Source organism: Hippocampus zosterae, chromosome 8 (genome assembly GCF_025434085.1).
Source record: "Hippocampus zosterae strain Florida chromosome 8, ASM2543408v3, whole genome shotgun sequence".
In the NCBI taxonomy this organism is placed as follows: domain Eukaryota; kingdom Metazoa; phylum Chordata; class Actinopteri; order Syngnathiformes; family Syngnathidae; genus Hippocampus; species Hippocampus zosterae.
This window is the reverse complement of record NC_067458.1, coordinates 13,318,958-13,340,076: the sequence shown is the minus strand read 5'-3', so window position 1 is coordinate 13,340,076 and position 21,119 is coordinate 13,318,958. Positions and strand designations below refer to the sequence as shown.

The following is a 21,119-nucleotide window of genomic DNA, read 5'->3' as shown; positions in this document are numbered from 1 at the left end:
GCTTCTTTATTCCACTTTGATGAATCAAGGAGGGAACAATTCAAAAGGGGTTTGAAGTCTTCACCCAGGTGGGAGAAATAGACGTCATTTTGTGACAATCATTCTGTGGCGACACTGATCAGCTTCAGTTCACCGCCAGAAAACAGATGGCTTGGCTAACTTGCTTATTATGGTCCAAAATGAGAAATCCATCTTTGACTCTATTTGCTTCTTACTTGCATGCAAACATTAGACACTTGGCTTGGCGTAAGGTTATTTGTCAAAGTATTAGAATTCAAATTTATGTGAGCATTTTTTCTTTCCCCAGGTGTTTGTTGATAAGAATGCAATTTTTAGGACTGATTGAGCATGGTTGCCTTGGACACAAATTAGATGGTTTTTAAAATGTGATTGAACTAAAGAAACAAACAGTTTACTCGCCAAAGTGAAATGCTTGTTGTACATTAAAAGCATACAGTATATTTAGAACTAGTTGACTAAAAATTGGTGATATGAGGAGTGTGACAATGTGGTAAAAATCTTATTTCCTTGCGTGAGTGATGGCGTGCTAAATATGTGGTGGCGTGAGACAAATGAACGTAGACGTAGAATATGAATTTAGCGCCAAACCACACAAATTAGCGCATTAACACATCACTGAGAAGGCCTCTTCTCCATTCACTCTGATTTGATGTTTTAATTGCTCTCAACTTTAACTGTTAAATTTAGTTCTTTATGTCTAAAACATAAAAACATAAAACAACAGTATGTCTTACTGTTTATTGTGTATGTTAAATCGCTCCATGTACAGCACTTTGTATGCAGCAATGGCTGTTTGAAAGTGCTCTATAAATACTGTTGACTTGACTTGACTTAAATGTTCAATAATACCTAACTGTTCCCTTTATAATTTGTTCCTATAGGTATAACATATTCGCTTACTGACAGTGCGCGGTGATCACTGTTTATTTTTCGCTTTTTTTCCTTCTTTCGACAAGAATAAAAACAATTGAATATTTTAACCACATTTGGCTACACTGCCATGTTCCTCTTTTATTTTTTTAATTATATTATTTATTTAGATACTGGCATTTGTAACATAGTGAAGTGCAAACCGGCCCACTGTCAATGTGTACTGCAGAGATACGATTATGATCATGTTATTTGGGAAATCCTATTTTCTGTGGCACGTCATGACTTCCAGAATGATGTAACGGAGATCAACATGCTAAAACAAAGTAATGTATTTACTCATTCAAGATGGGCCGTCTTATTTCTCAGATGTAGACAACTAAACACTTTGTTTGGTTTGGGGGGTGTATTTTGAAACGTGTAGCTATATTTACAATACATCCCGGTACTCACAGCCCCTTTGAACAATAATCTGGATTTTATTATTGCGGTACGAGGTACGTGGTGTATAATTAAGACTTCATCCAGTTGTTTTTAAAAACAATAATTTGAACTGCATCAGAGTACTACATGAATTCCTGAAGCAAACTGTTACAATATGTTGTTCGTGAAATCACAGACAGACCTTTTACAGAGCCAAAAGCCACACAAGTGGCTTTAAGAGAGATTTACGAGGTTTAACATCCTTGATTACAAGTCAAACAGCAAATCTGGAGCCATTCCTCTCTAAACAAATCCACTGTTCAGCGTTGGTCCCACCCAAATATACACTCACATGATACACTAGCCGTTACCCCCATTTATTACAGTACTTTGACGATTGCAATGCACTTATCATGGCAAAGATGCAGCTCTTAGGCCACGAGTCAAATGAAGAATACGCTAGAAATACAGTATATCCCTCCCGAAAAGGGGGAGGCTCCCACAAGCAATATTGTGCAGCTATTACATGCACAAATAGGAGTCTGGCTTCACGGAATCTCAAAAACTGGGCAGCAAGTGACAGGCGGGCAGATGGGCAGTGGATAAAGTCTTTTATTTCCACCATTGAGCCGCTCCAAACCTTGGATAATGGGAGCCAGTTCGGTTCAGCCCATAAAGAGGTTTATCAGTGGCTGTCAGCGTGGCCGGCAGGGGTGAGACGACAAATAACAAGGTAGTGAAAAAGAAAAGTGGTTGGAGTCCAGTTCCCTCACCTGCTTCCCTTCAGCCAATGGCCATCTGCATTTTTCAAAAACTCTCATTTCTGCTTGTGACTCCAGGTGGGAGATTAGAAACAGTTGAAAGTCACGTTGGAGCAGCATTACAGCGAGATATCGAAGTCATGTGACATGATTCACATCTCAGTAAAAATGGCTAAATTGTTGCGCGGATGCTGCCTGGTGATAGAGTGCGTCACTCGCTGCTGGGAGTAGCGTGGCACTGCAATGTGCTGTATGAATAGTAAATCCCAGTGCCATCAATCACTTTTTGCTAAAAAGAAATAATATGTGTGTGTGTGTGTGTGTGTGTGTGTGTGTGTGTGTGTGTGTGTGTGTGTGTGTGTGTGTGCGTGTGTGTGTATTGCAATTCCTCATGTATATCCAGGCCTGTATATCCTGACTGCATTGTGTGAATACACTTTCAAAGTATTAGCACGTAATAATAATACTATGCTTGACTTAAAAGAATAATTTAAAATTGTTTTGGCCCAGGGAGACTACCTTTTTGCCTTTTATGTTTTTTTTATTTATTTGTGGATATTTGTGGATACGGCAGGACAGATTCTCCAGTCGTGTTAGTATTACTGCTAACACAAAGGCTAAAATGATCAGATGGTGATAAAACGGGACATGAAATAGATTCTTGCTGAAGATGGATCTGTTTGCTGGGAATAGCACAACGTTGAAAAAGAAGAAAGTCACGTATTAATGGAAAATCATGGATATTTTCTTTTTTTTTCATTTTGGAAAGAATTTACATCCCTCATATTTCTCAACTATTTTGAGGATTTTTTTTTTCACTTTTAAAAATGATTCCGGTGCACAACAACATTCAAACTAGCAATTTATAAAATGAATTAGGACCACATTGAGAGTGTATTTTTTAATTCAAATATATTTTCTAATTAACATCATACACATTTTAGAGTGATCTACTTCCATGTGTTATTTCCAGGCCAAATGAAACCTACTTATAACCTTTTAATTCAAATTATTTGCTTAGTACCTGTCGTGGATTGGTGTTGAAGGTCGACAATAACTAAAGTACAGTAACCTGCTTTCACTTCATAAGAAATCAAGCATTACTACTCTTGAGCATCTGCTGATTACTGGTCCAAATCGGGAAAACAAAATTAAAAAGAGAAATTCTTAAAATTAAGAAATTCTTAAAACAGTGACATTTTGTTGAGGTACATGAATTAAGCTGACATTTGAAGAAGCGAATCAAAAAGCACAAGCTGATGCACTTGAGTGCCATTGTTCTCAGCCCTCCATGAGCGACCCCGCATCCCAGTGACTAATGTAATTCTGAAATAGATATGAAAAAAAATAAAGAATGTGAGAAGAAGCCAATCATAATAATAATGGGAAGAAGTGGAATATATTTGAGATGATTAAGTCAAGAGCAATTTTGAATGCACCTCTGTAAATAAATAAATAAAATAAAATAAATAAATAAAATGCACCACAAACAATTAGGTCTTTTGTGCATTTGGTTTGTGTTTTTTTGGGGGGGAGAGTCGTGGACGCTAGTGAGAGCTCCTCCACAGAGTTTGCCTTATGCTTGCCGGAATAAATTGCTACCATATGGTGTGATGACAGGATCACTCAATCTTCTGTGTACCTGAACACCACATTAATCATTTTTGGGGGGGATATTCTTTCCCTTTCATCACACAGGAATGTCAAAATACCCACCGCCCCTCCCTCTTTATTTCTCTCACACATGTAGTGAATTTACATACACAGGCTCCGCTCTGCCCTTGTTAGCGACCGGAGCGTTTGACCGGGTTCAAGCCAGAGCAAAACAAAATGTTAGGTTAGGTGTCAGGTGAGACTTCCGTCCTGCTCAACATGCTGACTTACTTTTCCTTTTAATGTGTTTAAGAGCCAGGAACATGTCTCGGGTTAACGTTGAATAAACACAAGAATTGGAAGAATTTGCTTTTTGAGGGTCCAAACCCAGAGCATTAAGCATATGATTTTTATATTTCGAAAAATCTGTGGTACAGTCAAATATGATTTAAAAGATAGAAAAGACCAAAGCTAATATATCAAATAAATATATTCCCACCTACCTTCCTTTTGTGGCTAAGCTTTAATTCCACAACTCTAAGTACTGGCATAAGCTCCATCCACCAAATCAAACTAAAGTGAGTTTGTGGATGGTAAAAGGTGGACAGAGTTTTAAAAAAAAAAGTGACCAATGGCGACCCCCCCCAATCCCAAAAAAAGGGAGAAATGGGACAAAACAGAGAGTGTGGTCTTTCTTGCAATGTCCGCTTGATGAATCAGACATGTCTTATTTGTTGGCTGCACTGCTGGGGAATTTGCATTGATTATTGTCGCCCTCAACAGATACATTTAATCAATGTAGCACAGCGCAGCCAGCAAAGTGTGAGAAAACGTGGGAGGTGCACAGTGGAAGCTGTAACCTTGGCCAGAGCAGAGGAGCCACAGCTCCCCCTTCATGCCAAACAGATGAGATCAGGACCTAAAACCGACTTCACAGGACAGCACAATCTCTCATTTTCCTCACTTGAGGGAGAAAAAAAAGGGCAGGAAAAAAAATACAATCCCCTCCTTACATCCGTAATAACATTTCTATGGGCTGATGTGTCTTCATTAAATGGTGCGTGTGCCAAGCTGTTAGGTCTCTCATCATGTTTGTTACAGACAATATGTTATTTCAGATTTTACATGCTTGCATCGTCTTTCATTGCTCTAATATTTTTTTTCCATTGCAGCACCTGCAGCGAATATTTATATTTATTTGTAAAAAGACACACACACACTCACTCACTCACTCACTCACTCACTCACTCACTCACTCACTCACTCACTCACTCACTCCCTCTTCTCACGGTGTTTCAGGTTTAATTATGACTTGAATACACAATTCTGTGTAATATGAACATATTTTGTATAGAAGTTATCAAACTTAATTTTTTTTTTACTGGTAGTTTTAAATCATTGCTTCCATGCTCGAAAAAAAAAAATATATATAATAGATGTTATAAAAATTGCATTATTACTAATTGAGCAGATATATTTCTTTTGTAAAACATTCTACCAACACTAAGCTGTTTTTTACGTGATGAAAAACCATCTTTATTCAAAATATTTCCGCATAAAAGATAGCAAAAGAGTACGATTAATAACGTTGGGGCTTGTTTTTTATTTTGTGTGTGGCCCCAACACATTATTTCTGAGCACTAGATAATTAATCGTTACCATATATACATTAATAATGGAAATAAAAACACAGAATCATTTGTTTTTAACATCCCCACTCAACACGCACACACAGCGGAGCACAGTATGCGCCATTACCGCCTGCTTTCTTTTCCATCGCATTCCTTTCTCCGTCATCTTCATGTCTCTGAGATCCAAGTGTTCCTCATCTACACACGCAGTGGACAACGGGTAGGGAATCACCCTACTCCTCACCCTCATCACCCTACCATAAGTTTTTCTTCTGCGACTGAGAAAAGAGTATAAAGAGTGGGGCAGGAGCAGGTGATGGAAGATAACACTGTTACGAGGCAAATGTGGGAGGAGGGCGGTACATGAGGGCCGCCCCTCGCTGGGGATTGGCGGTAAGGGTAACAAATGGTTAGTGTTGAAATTTTGATTTACCGGGATGAGCCTATTGTTAAATTAACCTTCGTCAGTCAGGTGAAAGTAGCCCCAACTCACAGTGACTTTCAGTGCGTATACAGTTAAGCGTACATTTGAATGATCAAGAGCTTCGTATGCAAATGAGGCCCGATATGAACTACAACAGATCAGTCGGGCTGACAGAAGCAACATTAAAAGCGGCAAAGAATTACAAAGTTTGCTCACCGCTTCTCTTTATGTCGCCCCTCTTACGAGGCTAACAGAGGAGCCTTGTTGTATCTCCTGACTGCTTCTCTTTTCTCTGAAAGGCATATCTCAAGACTGACTAAAGCCTACATTCGTCTCTCCCCTAGGGCGCGGTGGCAGTCGTGCAGAAAAAGTGAACTGCCGAGGACCCCACTGTTTAGCAAACACTCCGACTAAGGGGAGGAATTAATTATTCAGAGCCAAGGACCAAGGCAACCAACCCCATTTGATTGCACAAAAGAAAGGTCAAGCCATTTCATGGGAGGAACCTCCTGGTCCTGCACCCTGTCAGCTGAAGGGATGTGTACAGTATGTAAGGCTGGAAGGAGTTCACAGCTCAATTAGGAGGAAACTGAGGTTTTAGGGTGGGTGTATTCCAAAGATGTATGTTTCGTTATGTCAAGGCGACATCACTGGAAAATGTGCAGATGGTGTGGAAGGAATGACGAGCAGCTGGGATGACGTGAAGTGGTCATTCGGCAAGGCAAAGCAACAGTGAAGGAACAATCCATCTCAGGATTCTACAACCTGTGAAAGCAATGGTCAGAAAGATCGATTACTGGGCTAAAAATCCCTTTCAATGTTTAACAATGACATTTGATCCCATGCAAACCTCATATTATTGTTTGATCCCAGTCTAAATGGACGACATTAGGAGTTGTGCACTGGTAAAATGTTTTTCTTCACAGCTCGGGCACACTTTGGGATGACTCTTCATTCTCTGGATGGAATGCTTACACTATCGAGTTTCACTGTGACGGGGGCCAAAGCTTTAACCGAGCCTTGGTAAGAATGCCCGATTTTCAATTGAGGCCTCGCTCCCAATACAGAGACCTCCGCTGTCTACTTCACAGAGGAGATCATGTGCTCTGCACACATAGTGTACGGTCACATCCAGATACGGCGTCCCCGGGGTTATTGGTTTAATCTGCAGTTAACGAAGTATACCACAGAGGCCTGGTGGCATTGTTGTCTCTTACTGTAGGTCGTAATCTCCAAAAACTGCCAACCAGCAGAGGGAACAGAGGGAGAAAAATTCTACAACTGTGCAACAGGGGGTGCTTCATCACCCCATTGGCGTATGTGTAGGCAACACACAAAAACCCAAACAATTCTATTGGTTTTCCCAGAGCTCTGTCCTCCAATCAGTGATGACGAAGCTCATCCAGTCCATAGAAACCGGGCTTGCTCCAGTCACGGCTTCCAAAACAAGTTCTTTGAGCTCCAGTTTTCCCCAGTAACACAGGTTGGTCCCTCAGTAATTCTAGGAGGTAAGAACGTAAAATGGCAAACAAGAGGAACAGATAATATATTTACAAAATACCAATATTATATATATATATATATATATATATATATATATATATATATATATATATATATATATATATATATATATATATATATATATATGATAAATAGTCTTACGGGAAAAAATAATAAATCAAATCTGACTGAAGTTTATTAAATGTGAATTCACTCAGGGTTTAAATAAATGAGTGGGCTTCAGGTGGCCCGTAGAAAGGTCCATTTCTCACCCTGTGTTACAGTGTTTCTATACTTGTCTTAGGAATATGGAAAACTGCCAGTGCTCTGTTTTTATTGTGCCCTGATATGAGCACTTCCCGTTCCTTTGGTAGGAAAATAAATGATCGTTCTCCTTTATTACTGATCTAAAGCATTCACACCATGTTCTTCTCAGTGGTGCAATCAAAAGTGAGATTTTTTTTTCAAGCTTGATCTCAAATAGCAGGTGCCTAACTTAGCACATATAAAGTCAAGAAAATCACATGATTGTGCAAACAAGCAACGTGTTTGCAGTGTACGTTTCTCATCAGTTCTGTTACAATCCGAAAAATCCAAGATGTTTGCAATGTCCATTTCCAATCAATTCTGTTAAAATCAAAAACTAGAAGCACTTTGTTGGTATTTTATCCTTACTCCTCTTATTCCAAGACGCAAAACAGCAACACTATATTCCCACTAATACCACATGTGGCGATCTCTTGAGCAATAAACTGATTCTGAGAGCATTCATCAATCTTTAATCCATCCTCAGGCACTATTGAGTAAAAACCTCCCTACCAAATCTCAAATCAGGTCAGATTGCAGTTTGTTTTAGGTTCAAGCCTGGTTTACAGGTGGCTGGGGCCAGGATCTAAAGAGACCATTTTGCTCCTGCTACCCAACATTAACATCCCTTGTGTCTCAACTGTCGGTTAAGGTTACTCTTTTAAAAGTGTTAAGAAGCAATAGAATATTTTGACATTATTTATGTAAACACAAGGGGAAGAACAAATTTGCCTGGGGCACGTTCAAACTAAAATAGAAGTCAAAGTCCTCAAATGTTGAAAGGACAGGAAAGAGTTCAGAATGTGTCGGAAAGTGATCGCAACACGGAAGCTTCTTGGTCATGTGGGTTTGAGTTTTTTGTTTTGTTTTCCCTCGAGCGCAGTAAAAAGTCACAGTCTACACTGACAGGACAGAGGACAGTCTTAGGAACAATCTGTATCATCGCAACAAAGCCACAAACAAAGCAGCTGGGCGCAGCCTGTGATTCGTTGCCAAATGGATGTGACAGTTCCCCACAACATAGATGAGTGAACCAATGGAGCTTCGCTGGGTCTGGAGAGTAGCAATGAAAAATTAATTCAGACACAGAAAAAAAATTAAGTGCTTCTGAAATCGTGTGTTGTCTGTCCCTCGAGATTGCTCTCTCGGCATCGAGGTCCGCGTTAAATGTGTCGATTCTGAGTGGAAGCCGGCAGCTTGTAATGTGACCTAAGTAACTGCCTGCTGACTGATCTTGTGAGCCTTAGCCCTGCCATATGTTTTTCTCGCTGAAATGTCACAACGCAAATCAATGTTTATACTGCAGACAAAATGTGGCGTGCGAATCTTCCCCTGAGGAAGAAGCAAAAGGAAATAAAAAGACTCGGTCCGCACGGTGACAGAAGAGGTACTCACAGAACGGCATTGGAAGCAGTTTGAAAAGTAAGATGACGCACCATGTAGGCTTTGACACCACTGTCACGGTAACTTCAAGGATGCAGCGTAAGAGGATATAGCTGGGTCCAAATGAACCATCTGTATCGTCATGCTTGAGCCCGTTTATTTTTGACATTAAACTTCTGAGCTCACTGAAATCAGGCCAAATAACCCGACAAGGTCTGAATGCTTTTTTTTTTTTTTTTTTTTTTTTTTTTTTTTACCTCCACAGTGGACTGACCTGTGAAAATTCTGCCCATGGGCCACATTCCACATTTTGTCTTAAATTTTGCCAATTTAGCTTGTCACTTTATGTGGCTACTTTTCTAAACAATTGGAACCAATGTGTTATTTTTATTTTTTTCAGAAAGACACAGGTGGTCCGAGGAGACTTTTCCCTGGAAATTATTTTGGAATCCTAAGAACAGTGAATCTGCGCTTGAAATATAGAGAACATTATGAACCCAGAGGACATGTTTTTTTTGTTTGTTTGTTTGTTTTTCAGATTAAATTAGGATATCACATTAATACGTGGAGAAAGGCTGGGTTTTGTGTTTAGCATTTTCCACCTGAGAATAACAACATATACCATAGCTACAAAAGGTAGCAACTCATCAAAACAAGACAACATAATGCTTTAACCTCTATAAATATAGACAGTACAGTTAATGTGAAACACAATTGAAGTTAGCATATTGGCACATGGCTCCTTTTGTAAATTAATTGACCATTCCTTTGGAGATTAATTTCCGATTGGCCTTTTGTTTGCTTATTATATTTTTGACAGGAAAAAAAAAACTAAGGTTTTTCACTTTGTCCAGTCATCTGGAAGCTTGGAACTGCCAAAGTGGCGTAAACATTATTGACTAGTAAATATGTTGGAATGTAGTTAGACGGTAAATGCTAGGACCAGCATTTTTTTTCCCCATATTGCCACTCCAATTTTTTTTAAAAAGCTATTGTTGAGCATTTGGCCTACATCATACCAATATGCTTGACAGTTGAGTAAGTATTAGTATAACATAGGCGAAACACAAAATAACCTATTTTTGTCGATGGAGGTGTCTTTTTTTTTTAGGGGGGTTGAAAACAATGTTTACATGTTGCAAAACTGCTATTTTATTTCACTGCGTATTAATACACGGACAAGAAGAAAAAAAATACAAAAAAATAAATAACCTGACCTTTGAAAGACAACAAATGTAAGTTAAAAACATGACATAACTCTATTAAGAATAGAATAAAAATGCACAAGTGGGCCCATTGTGATAGCTCCAGAGGTTCCAAAAACACAAAATAAAACTGACTTTAAAAAAAAAAATCTCTGAAGCAGTTGCAGCAGATTGTATCCCACTGTGGGATAGGAATCCATCACCCTGGATTAACAATAACAGTAATCAGTCTCCTTCCAAGGATGGACCCATTACAAATTGATGAGACACACATCGACAATGTCATCATCAGCATCATCTAAATTCAACGCTGTTTCAAATGGTTGAATAAAATTACCATGTCTTGGTCAAATTTTTGTTTTGATGGAAACCTACAGTGCAGTGTCAGAATGTAAATTCCTCCAACTTTGGTCTGATCTCTATTTCAGCACAATTTAATTTAACATAGAAAATGGTATTTCTTCATACACTCAATTTTTGGTCACAAATTGACAGTAGCACAGTCACTCATTGATTTTTGCAGATGACAAATGTTTAAGCCAGAGCACTCTCAGCCTGATTCGTTTCCTGTCGAAAACCTGTCCTATAAAAGGTAGAGCAAGCTAGACTCAGGGAGTACAAATTTGTTGGATAGTAAGTTAGCTGTTGCAGAAGCAAAGCAGGTGGCCAGGTTGATGACAATCAACAGACAGCATCGGTGGCCTAATTTCTTCATGTCAGACAACACCATATGGCTCCTCTGCTCCGTACCTATTTAGAGGCTGCATCCACACAGGTATGCTAGCATCATAGTTATCACAATTAATTTAAAAAAAAAATGGAGGGGACTGGATGAACTTCATTACGTATACTATAAAAGACATACTATTCAGATGGGACAGAAGTCCCCAATGGCTTTCTATGTAATGCGTGGCATGTCCTTGAAAGGATCTCACTTTCTTTCATTTTCACACTGCTGAAATGTAGCAGTATATATGTATGAAGAAAATATAGATCATATTAAAATAGCTGAACTATTTATATATATATATATATATATATATATATATATGTAAAACTGAGAGCTGATCTCTTTCCAGTTTCGGAAATGTTTCACATGAAAAATAAGCATAATCTGTATTGAATTTAATTGTATGGGAACTCCTTTTATTAGTAACTTAACTTTTGTTAATAATTATTAATAAGGCCACCATACTATGCTGTTGTTGGCAAGCGTCAGCGATCTGAAATAACAATTCAGATTCTAAAATTGCACCCCCCCATAAAAAAGCATTAAACATTTCGTAAAAATGTGCTTCCAAAAATGCTACTAGAAAAGGTTTCATGACAGCTCTGCCTGCACAAAGCCACAAAATAAATAAATAAATACATAAGTGAGAGCCTCAAAGAGTTACCAGTAGAATATTTATTCATAGACATGTGACTGTAGACAGTGATTGCTGACACGGAGTCTCTCAAAGGCGAAGTGGTGACAGCTAACGGGGTAAACTATATGTGTCACAGAAACAGACCAATCCCTGATGCGGCAGCAATCAGGATGTGGTACCCAATGGCTCATATGTAGCACAAAAATAAATAAATAAATAAAACACTCATCTACTACAATTCATGTTGGTAAACATAACGTTGTACATTTTTGTTCAAATGTATTGCCGGCACAGTTCGAAATGGTGACTGCTACTCTGCTGGCAAATCCTTTTAATTTCAACTCAATTTATGTCAAAAACACCAGAAGTCTTCCCAAGTGTCATCTTAACACAGAAATAAGACTGAGGACAAGAGCAAAAAGTTTCCAGAGTGGGAGCGGTCTTTTGTCCCCCCCCCCCCAGCCCCGCCCCCACCCCCATGGATTCTCTGTAGGATCATGTAGCAGAGGTTGAATTAAGCAGAAAATAGGTTTGTGCGCCTACAATGGTGCATAGATAATAAGAAGGACACATATTGAAAATGCCCTGCCGAGGCAGCGTCACACAAATGCCTTGTTTCTGTTTGACTGGAATGCCATGCTTTTAACGGCCCACGAGTGGGGGTCAACCACCAAGTGACAAAACAATATCACAACATTTGCATGGCAGCATCCGTACAAATACGCAAGTTGTCAGGCATGGCAAGCGCAGCCTTTTCAATTTGACAGCAATCCCTTTAGGTGCGAGACGAGGAAGGTTCAGCGGTGCAGAGGACGGCGAGAGATTTAGTAGTGGAGGAACGGTGAGACTGCGGAAGTTGCATGCAGTGAGGTGTGTGTCAGGGCACGAGAGACAAAGCAACGATTACACACAATGAGGAGAGTAGAGTGCATGCTGACACTAATGCAGTCCGAGGGGAGACACGAGACAGAGCGCTTGTGACAACTGTGCGAGGCCGTCACACTGCTGACAGACAGCATTATGGGTAACAAATAGAGCAAAATTGTGCTTTTTTTTTTTAAACACTGCAGATATTTCTTGTTTGAATGACGGAAACCCCAAAAATAAATAATGGGAGGAAGTAGACATCACCTAATAGTAACAAAACAGTTGACTGTTTCAACTTGGCATGTAAGGTGCTTTTTAAAATGCAGTTGGCAAGAACAATTGGATATTATGATGTTGACCTAATTGTACAACGACACCGTGTAAAACAACTAATCAACTGAAAGGGAATGAAATAGGTAAAACAATTATTTTGTCAAAGTGCTCAGGTCCTTCAAATTATTATTATTATTATTTTTATGTTTAAATTTGTGCAGATAGATTTTTTTTGTCAATGTTATGTTCTTAAATTGATTTTAAGTGCTCAAGATTATAACATGCAAACTGTAAATGTAGGAGGTAATAACTATGTTATAAAAGGGACCGAACATTCTTTTTTTAATGTCACAATTATTTGTAATAATACAAAAGGTATTATTACATATATTTTGCCAAATATACATACAGTATTATATATATATATATATATATATATATATATATATATATTATATATATATATGCACACACACACACACACACACACACACGTATGTCCGGGTACTATGAACATGTATATTTATCTCAGCTGTGACTGAAGGTGCATCGGTCTCGAATTTATTTATCAAGTCATTGAATTTGACCAAAAATTGTTTTCTTAATATAAATTATTTGACTGTTTTTACAATTGTTTAATTGTATTCTTTTGTATGTGGCGCATATAATTTATTGTGTATATGTCTGTTGAATTTCTCAATGGAAAATGGAGAACCGAAAAAATAATTGAGCAAACAAGCGTAAATCAACAACCGTTGAAATACAATGAAATCAAAGAACAAAATAACGATAATTTCATCATTAAATGATTTAAGACAACGGTAAGAAAGCGTGAACTCATCTCCCATGGAAATTTCACATTTCCAAACAAGCTGAGTTCTCTCGAAGTGTTTAACGTGTTTAAATCCACGTTAAAAATATTTTTTTTTGTCCTGATACTTTTGATTAGTCTTTAAAAGCCTTTTTAAAATAAAGTCCCTAAAATCATATTGCAGTTTATTTTTTAGTTTTGTTTGTAAATGCTTTGAAAATTTTGACTTTTCATTGTGTGAAGCATAACTTCTGTATGCCTCGCCTTGCCTGGAAAGTTTCAAAGACTGTAATTCAATTTCAGGTTACTATAAAATCCAGGGTTCATGACAGATGCGTGATCTCATTTAATGAAACAACTCATAAACACAAATGTTTATGAGTTAAAAAATAAAGACATAAAAACATTTGAGAAAATAGTATGCCCTAAAGTTTGTGGAATAAAAGCAGATGCAACTTTGAGGCATTTGCTCATCAAGTCAGGATGTGTTTACAACTTTACACATTGGACCGGGAAGCCATCGGGCTGCTGCACCATCATGTGGTTTGACAGCACATTTTACATGCAGAGGGGAGCACTATTATTGGTTTTACTGTGTCTACCTGTGTGACTTCCTCAGGGGCAGCCTCCATCTCTTTTCGACAGATGGGAATCCTGATGTGTTACTGACTGCATCTCACTTAAGGGATGTGCTTAGACACACGTTTGTTAAAGCAACACCTGCCCTCAACTCTCCAGCTGTGAAATATTTAGATCCTTCTCAACACTGGTTCCAATGCAACTTGGAGTTTGTAATCATCTTCCTATATCAAGTAACTCGGCACTCACCCTCTCCAAAACAATTTTTTTTTCATGTGACAAAGTGAGATGATGGAGCCTATACATAGGAAAATATGTAAGTTACGATCATTATTTGAAATACTAGTAAAGAATCGGAATTAATTCCCGTTCATTTAAAAAAATATATTGATGATTGAAGCATATTACAGATTTGCAATTATAGACTCAGATGAAACCTTTCAGAGTGAATTTGTCATATCAAATCTTTTTAGCTGTACATTCTACCTGGATTACTTCATGCTTTTAAAGTGTAAATCAAAGGCAATATTTGTGGGGGCAGGGGGGTGGGAATCTATTTATAGCCGGAACTGAATAGAGAAAATTGAACTTATGTAATAAAAATGGCTTCAAATTGGTAGTCATTTTTTTTCCTGAATTGAAGCATTCCAAGTATTCTATGAATTGTCACAGCACTTTTGGAATGATGAGTGTGTCTTCATGAATAATAAATCAGATGTTAACCAATGCTCAAGAAGAAGGGAACTAAAAGAAACAAGTCATTTTTTAAGGTCCCGGAATTAAGAAATGTCCAGTAGAGTTCTTGAACAGGTATGAAAGACAGATACATAAAGATATGTGGTAAAGGTGTGTGTTCCCTCTGTTGAAGAAAGAAAAAACAAAAAACAAAAATTGGATGAATCTTAAAACTGTCAGGCCGCAAAACCTATGGCAGAAGCTTTTGAGACAAAACTAGAGCTTTGTGAAAAGTCACATAAGCGCTATATTTATTCATCCATCCATTTTCTGTCCTGCTTATCCTCACTAAGATCACGGGGGCCTCTCGCTGCTGACTTAGGGCGAGAGGCCAGGTACCCCCTGAACCAGTCGCGACGAACAGAAAACTCATGAAGGCACGGGGAGAAAATGCAAACTCACTATGGGAAGTCAAAATTCATACGCCAACCTCAAAACTGTGAGGCAGTTGTTTACCACTTGAACTCCATACTACCCAGCTCCATGTTTACAGATACAAAACTAGACCACCAAAAACACAGAACACTCTCTTTTGTGAAGAGAGGAGTCTATGATATTTTCTGGGGTTGCTTTGCTACACCTGGCACAGGCTTAAATCTGTGCAGGGTAATTTAAAGGCAATGTGGAGTAACGCATGCTGTGCTGTGTCAGGAAGCTTGCTCTTAAGTTTTGGATATCGATGTGTTATGATATGTAAAACAGTTGATGTTAGCCATTTAATAATGAAAATATTGAAAACGAGGCATGTAGGCTGGAACAGGCCAGGGTGTTGCTAGGAACGGCTTCATAGATGGCATGAACTGTATGGTGCTCGGGCACACATCCAACCATTGTCATTCATTTCGAATAAAGCATCTTGCACTTGACATACTTTAGGAAAAAAAAAGGTAGGAACAGCTTGTATCCTGTCTCTGGACAACTGTATGTACTGTGCAGGGTTACACAATGCCAAGCATACTCCCTAATGAAAGCTTAATCTATTTACATGTCTTGTCATAAAGTGCGCCCAAAGGCAGCGGTGTCAAAAAGATAAAAAATTACTTCTGCAAAAGTCACACGACTTTACTCTCTCTCACACACACCAACTCATGCCAACACACAGATGTGCAACAAGCACATGCACACACATTCACACGTGTACACACATCTTCAAAAATGGACGAATGGATCTTCTGTAAACTGTAAACTCTGCTCTCTTATGACTCCTGACTGGGAGATACTTGCGGGAAAATCAACAAAGGAGGACTCTTCATCATTTTGGCAGGTGAGTCTCTTCACAAATTACCTTTTCCCCTCTATCCTTCACACGGGGGACTTCACCTGCATCTGCAGCAGATTGTGCTGCCACTCAATTCATTCTCATCCCACGATACTGTAACTAATCTCATAAACTTTGGGTTACGATGCCATAAAGAACATCATAAATATATGCAGAAATATGCAAAAATGTTATCGCAAGGTTGAAAATCAATAGGGAGAAATGTAGATGTGTTGATATATTGAACATACTACAGCAGGTGAATATATCGCATAACGTAAATCGCATGAGAATGCCCGGGTACATTTGAGGGTGCAGCTACACAGTCGTGTTAAAAATGAACCTGTAAGATGCTTTTATTTTGTGTTACCTTTTTAAAATAAAAAAAAGTGATTCACTGTCCAAATTTGAGAATACTACCAAAATTATGTTGCATAAGGAGTTTAAATGGTCGTGATGTGACTGCGAGGGGACTATCAGATTTCTCAACCAATCTAATAGTATTGCTTACCCACGTGTGTGCTATCATTACAAATGATTTACCAATCGATCATCCAATCATCCATTTGTCCATCCATTTTCTTCCGCTTTATGGAATAAGGTCACAGGGGCAGCAACTAAATCAGGGACTTCCCTCTACCCAGCCACTTTATTCAGCTCTTTCATTGGGCTCCTGAGTTATTTTCAGGCAATTGGGAAACATAGAAAGGATCTTTAAACTAATGACTGAGGTGTCCAAGAGGTATCCCGATCAGCTACCTGAGCCATCTTATCCGTCTCCTTTTAATGCGGAGGAGCCCCTTCCATATGACCGAGCTAGCTCTCAAACAAGCTCTATGGAAGAACCCAGACACTCTGAAGAGGAAAATAATTTTGGTCGATTGTTCTGTATCCAGGATGATGATCTTGTGGTCATGACCCATGTCTAAAAATCACATATAAGTGAAGGATTGTAGATCGACCACTAAATCAATAGCTTTTGCTTATTTGCACTTACTTATTCACCACGGCAAATGCTGCGCTGATGGTCTGTCAATCTGCTGCTCTTTTGCTCTCTCACTCATGAACAATACAAAAAAAGATATTTCTACACTTGGGGGAGACCTGGAGAGGGCACTCCACCTGTTTCCGTCTGAGTACCATGGTCTCAGAATTGGAGGTGTCGATTCTCATCCCATCCATTTCACATGTGGCTCCAAACGGCTCCAGTGTAAGTGGAAGATCGCGTCTTGATGAAGCCAACAGAACCAAAGCATCTGCAAAAAAACGTCTCCAGCACACCCCTGAATAGATCTTACCAAGAGGCTGGAGTGTGATCACCCCTACAGTGGGAACCACAGTATGCAAATCCACAGACACTGTCCCCAATCTTAATGCAATGTCAAACAGGACAACCCTACAACATCAAGAGCCTTTAGGGGCTCTGGGAATGTAATGTTTTGTTTGAAAAAAAACCCTCATATACTGTACATTGAGATCCTATTTGAAAAGTTCAGTCTGCTGTCATTTAAACATTTTTACGTTGAACACCTGTCCACGTCAATGGTCCTTACATGCATTTGGACATGCCATGTAAAAAACAAGTGGTTGCAGACTGGACTTTATGGAGTCAGGTTGAGATAGTCATCACCATTCATTCAAGATACCCAAAATGCTAGCCGGTTGAGAGCATTCTTTTCAAAGCATACCAATCGCTGGTATGCTAAAAGCAGCCGAACCTCTTGGGTGAATATTGTGATCAAATGTCCACATTTTCCAACAATATTTCAAAACATGGCTAAAATGTTCAGCCTGAAATTGAGACCCAGTTATAAAAATAGCTATAAATGCTAGTTTCAGAGATAAGGGAGTGACCAACTGGAGAGACTAACTGTTTGAATCCGTTGGTTTCATTTGCACTTGAAAGGAGGCTTGTGTCAGCCTTCCTCCAGGTTGCTGCACACATCACTCACCAACTATATCCAATGATTAAGCCCATGTGAAGCACTAATAAGGAGCAAGCACCACCCAGCGGACTCGCCTAATTGGGTCAATCAAAGATGATCCACATAAAATCTTAGCTGGGTGAGAGAGAGTGAGCACCTTCAGTGCGCTAGCACTTTTGCAGCCTTCTGCACTGAGTATTGCAAATGAACAGCCTCAAGGCCTGTGGACATGATGATGGGAGCCTTTGATTAAAAAGGCAGAGTCTCCTGATATCTTGACGGTTACATTGCATATCGTGTTGCCTTTCTTTGAATCTGACTCGCTTTATGCAATTCCCGCTTCCTTGCTGCACGGACAAAAAGGAATGATTTAGTTAAAATGTGAGGAAGGTATACTTGTATCTCTTCTACCCGACTGCGCGGGATTCCCATCAGACATGTAATTCCAGAGCCTCTTGTTCAACATTTTTGCATACTGAGAGTGGGGGTGTGCAGTTGTGTTGGTGCAGCACAGTTTATAGTGGCCAATTCGTTTTCCGTTAGGCTTCATTTTTCCTCTGGAAGATGAAATGTTACATAGCGACTCAAATCATTCTTCGCTTTTTTTAATCCCGCTCATGCAATTTACAATTGGTCTCTATATATGTAAAATGTAGCTTCACAGGCCTCTGTGCAATGCTTAGCAGATCATTGATTACAGTGGAAATTTGATAGGGGAATACATCTCTGAAGTAGCCGATATTGAAGTTCAAGATCCAAGCGTGACATAGGCGCAGTGAGTATCAATTGATTAATTGTGTGAGTTCAACTTTTTTTGGGTACGTCCATTCCAAAAGATTGACAAACCACGACCTGGTTCTGTTCTGAATCAGACGTACTTCAGAAGAAAAGAATATACGTGAAGTCAAAGGTAAAGTGAAACACCAAAAATTGAGTTGCTGTTCATTTTCACGGTGAATGGTAGGTTCTAAAATGTGTAATGTTACCTTGTCTTTAAAAAAAGAAAACAAAAACTATAATAAGCCTGTGAAGTAAAAACAAGATAAAACTGATTATCTGATTGCATTTTTATCAATTGCACAGAAAGTTTAGAAACACGATAAAACGGAAGCACTTGGGTCTTCTGTATAAAAACACAACACAGACGGTCGTGCTGGGAAAACGGCGTCCCTACTGTACTTGGCATGAATGTAGGCTAACACGAAAACAATTTTATGAAGGAGAACGATTAATTACCCCAGCACTATAATTCATAGTCTTCATGCAAATCAAGCAGATTGTTGACATCCTCACTTGGAAGTAGATAAACATCGGAACTGTTCATACCATTTAAATCAAAGTTATTCAGTGAGTTTCAGGTTATTCTGGTCATGAAACATAAATGGTGGTAGAAGGCACAGATGTGGAAGAACTAAACTAAAAAAAGAAAACTGTAAAGGGAAACGTGTTGATGCATAGTTCACTACGGTTTCAGAGAAATCCAAAGAGCGCTGAAAATGTTATTAAAAAAAACAGGATATCAACATTTTATGTTGACAGTATAAATGATTGATTTTGCAAATATTGCATTATTAACATTTAAAATGAACGATGAAATGTCGAAGCTTACCACTCTTAGCCCGATCATTTAACATTGATGCAAGAGTGAGGAGTCTTTTTTTTGTCAATACAATTGTCAAAATCACACTACTAACAATCATACCAGCACTCACCCCCCAGCTCCCACCTGAAATTGTCATCGCATTTGTTTTGTTTTGTATTTGCCCTTTCCAAAACATGTGTTACTGCTGAATCCCTTTACGCGACAATTTACCTTTGTGGAGTGTACACGCATTAATTGTGAGGCCAGTGTTGAGCAACACCACTCAAGCTACGCGCGAATGACTGAAGGCGCAACATGTAACTGCCACTGTCAGCCACAAGGCCTTTAAATTTTTAACTAACCCTTTTCACTCCAATCCTGTAAAATATTTAACACAATTCAACATGAGGAAGTTTTTTTTTCCTTTGGCATGTTCAACGATGCTTGGACAGCGTGAAATTCTTTGTGACTTTCTTTTCCATTGCCTGGAGGATTCAGCCATTTGAAAACATTTCTGCACACATACACAACTGCTAACAGGTAATCTATCTAATTGCGGCAAGGGAGGGGTATGTCTGTAAAATATTGAAGAGCTTCCATAACCTTTATTTCACCCTGCCTCCGCATGCACGCCGCTGAGTCTTCGCATAGACGCTCGGTGTCCTCAGGCTCTGAGGTGCAAACAAACAAACTTGACGGGCTGAAAAATTGACCACACTCTTCAGATGGCTTTGAGCTCAATTCTGGTCATTTATGAGAATTTAACTACAGATTGACAAAATATTTTAATTGACTTTTTAAAAAATATATAATTGCTGAACATGTTTTAATTTGGCCTCATAATCTGCTGAAATACTGCGGATATGAAGCCTGTTCTGAGAATTTGGTAGAATCTTATAATTCATGTTACTGTATTTTCCGGATTACATGTCGCTCCAGAGTATAGGTCGCACCAACCATAAAATGCATAATAAAGAAGAAAAAAACATATAAGTCACACTGGAGTATAAATCACATTTTGGGGGGAAATTTATTTGATAAAATCCAACACCAAAAACATACATGCCATCTTGAAAGGCAATTTAAAAAAAAATAAAATTGAAAATGACACACTGAATAAGTGTCTGATATGCTAACGTTACGTGACACAAACGACAAACTAAGAACGTGCCTGGTATGTTCAAATAACATATTAATAACATATTGTAAATTTCCCCAGTGTGGGACGAATAAAGGATATCTTAAGAGTTATTCAGACAACACTAGCATAAAGAACATGCGAACAAGTTCACCAAACCATCAATGTCACTCCAAATCACTAAATCCAATGAAATATTTATCCTCACTTTGGAGTTGTCACTTTAAAACAACTCCACCAACTCCGGAGGTAGAAGATGCAGCGCTTCCTTTTCTACGTCGCTTACGTCAGACTCGTCGTGGTTTTATCAATACTGGTCTAGAGCGGCCTAATGTGTATAATATGTGTATAATAATGTGTTGATATTTTCACCCATAAATCATTCCAGAGTATAAGTTGGACCCCCAGCCAAACTATGAAAAAAAAACTGCGAGTTATAGTCCGGCACTCAATTTAGGATAAAA

The 21,119-nt window shown here is 38.7% G+C and overlaps 1 protein-coding gene across 1 annotated transcript in view; it reads right to left on the bottom strand.

Moving 5' to 3' along the window:
• adgrl2a (adhesion G protein-coupled receptor L2a) overlaps nt 1-5,520 on the bottom strand; it is a 187,771-nt gene extending 182,251 nt beyond the window's left edge. Inside the window, exon 1 of the mRNA XM_052074441.1 lies at nt 5,427-5,520. The gene's annotated coding sequence lies outside the window, so the exon portion shown is untranslated. The remainder of the gene's footprint in view (nt 1-5,426) is intronic.
• Between the last annotated feature and the right edge of the window lie 15,599 nt (nt 5,521-21,119).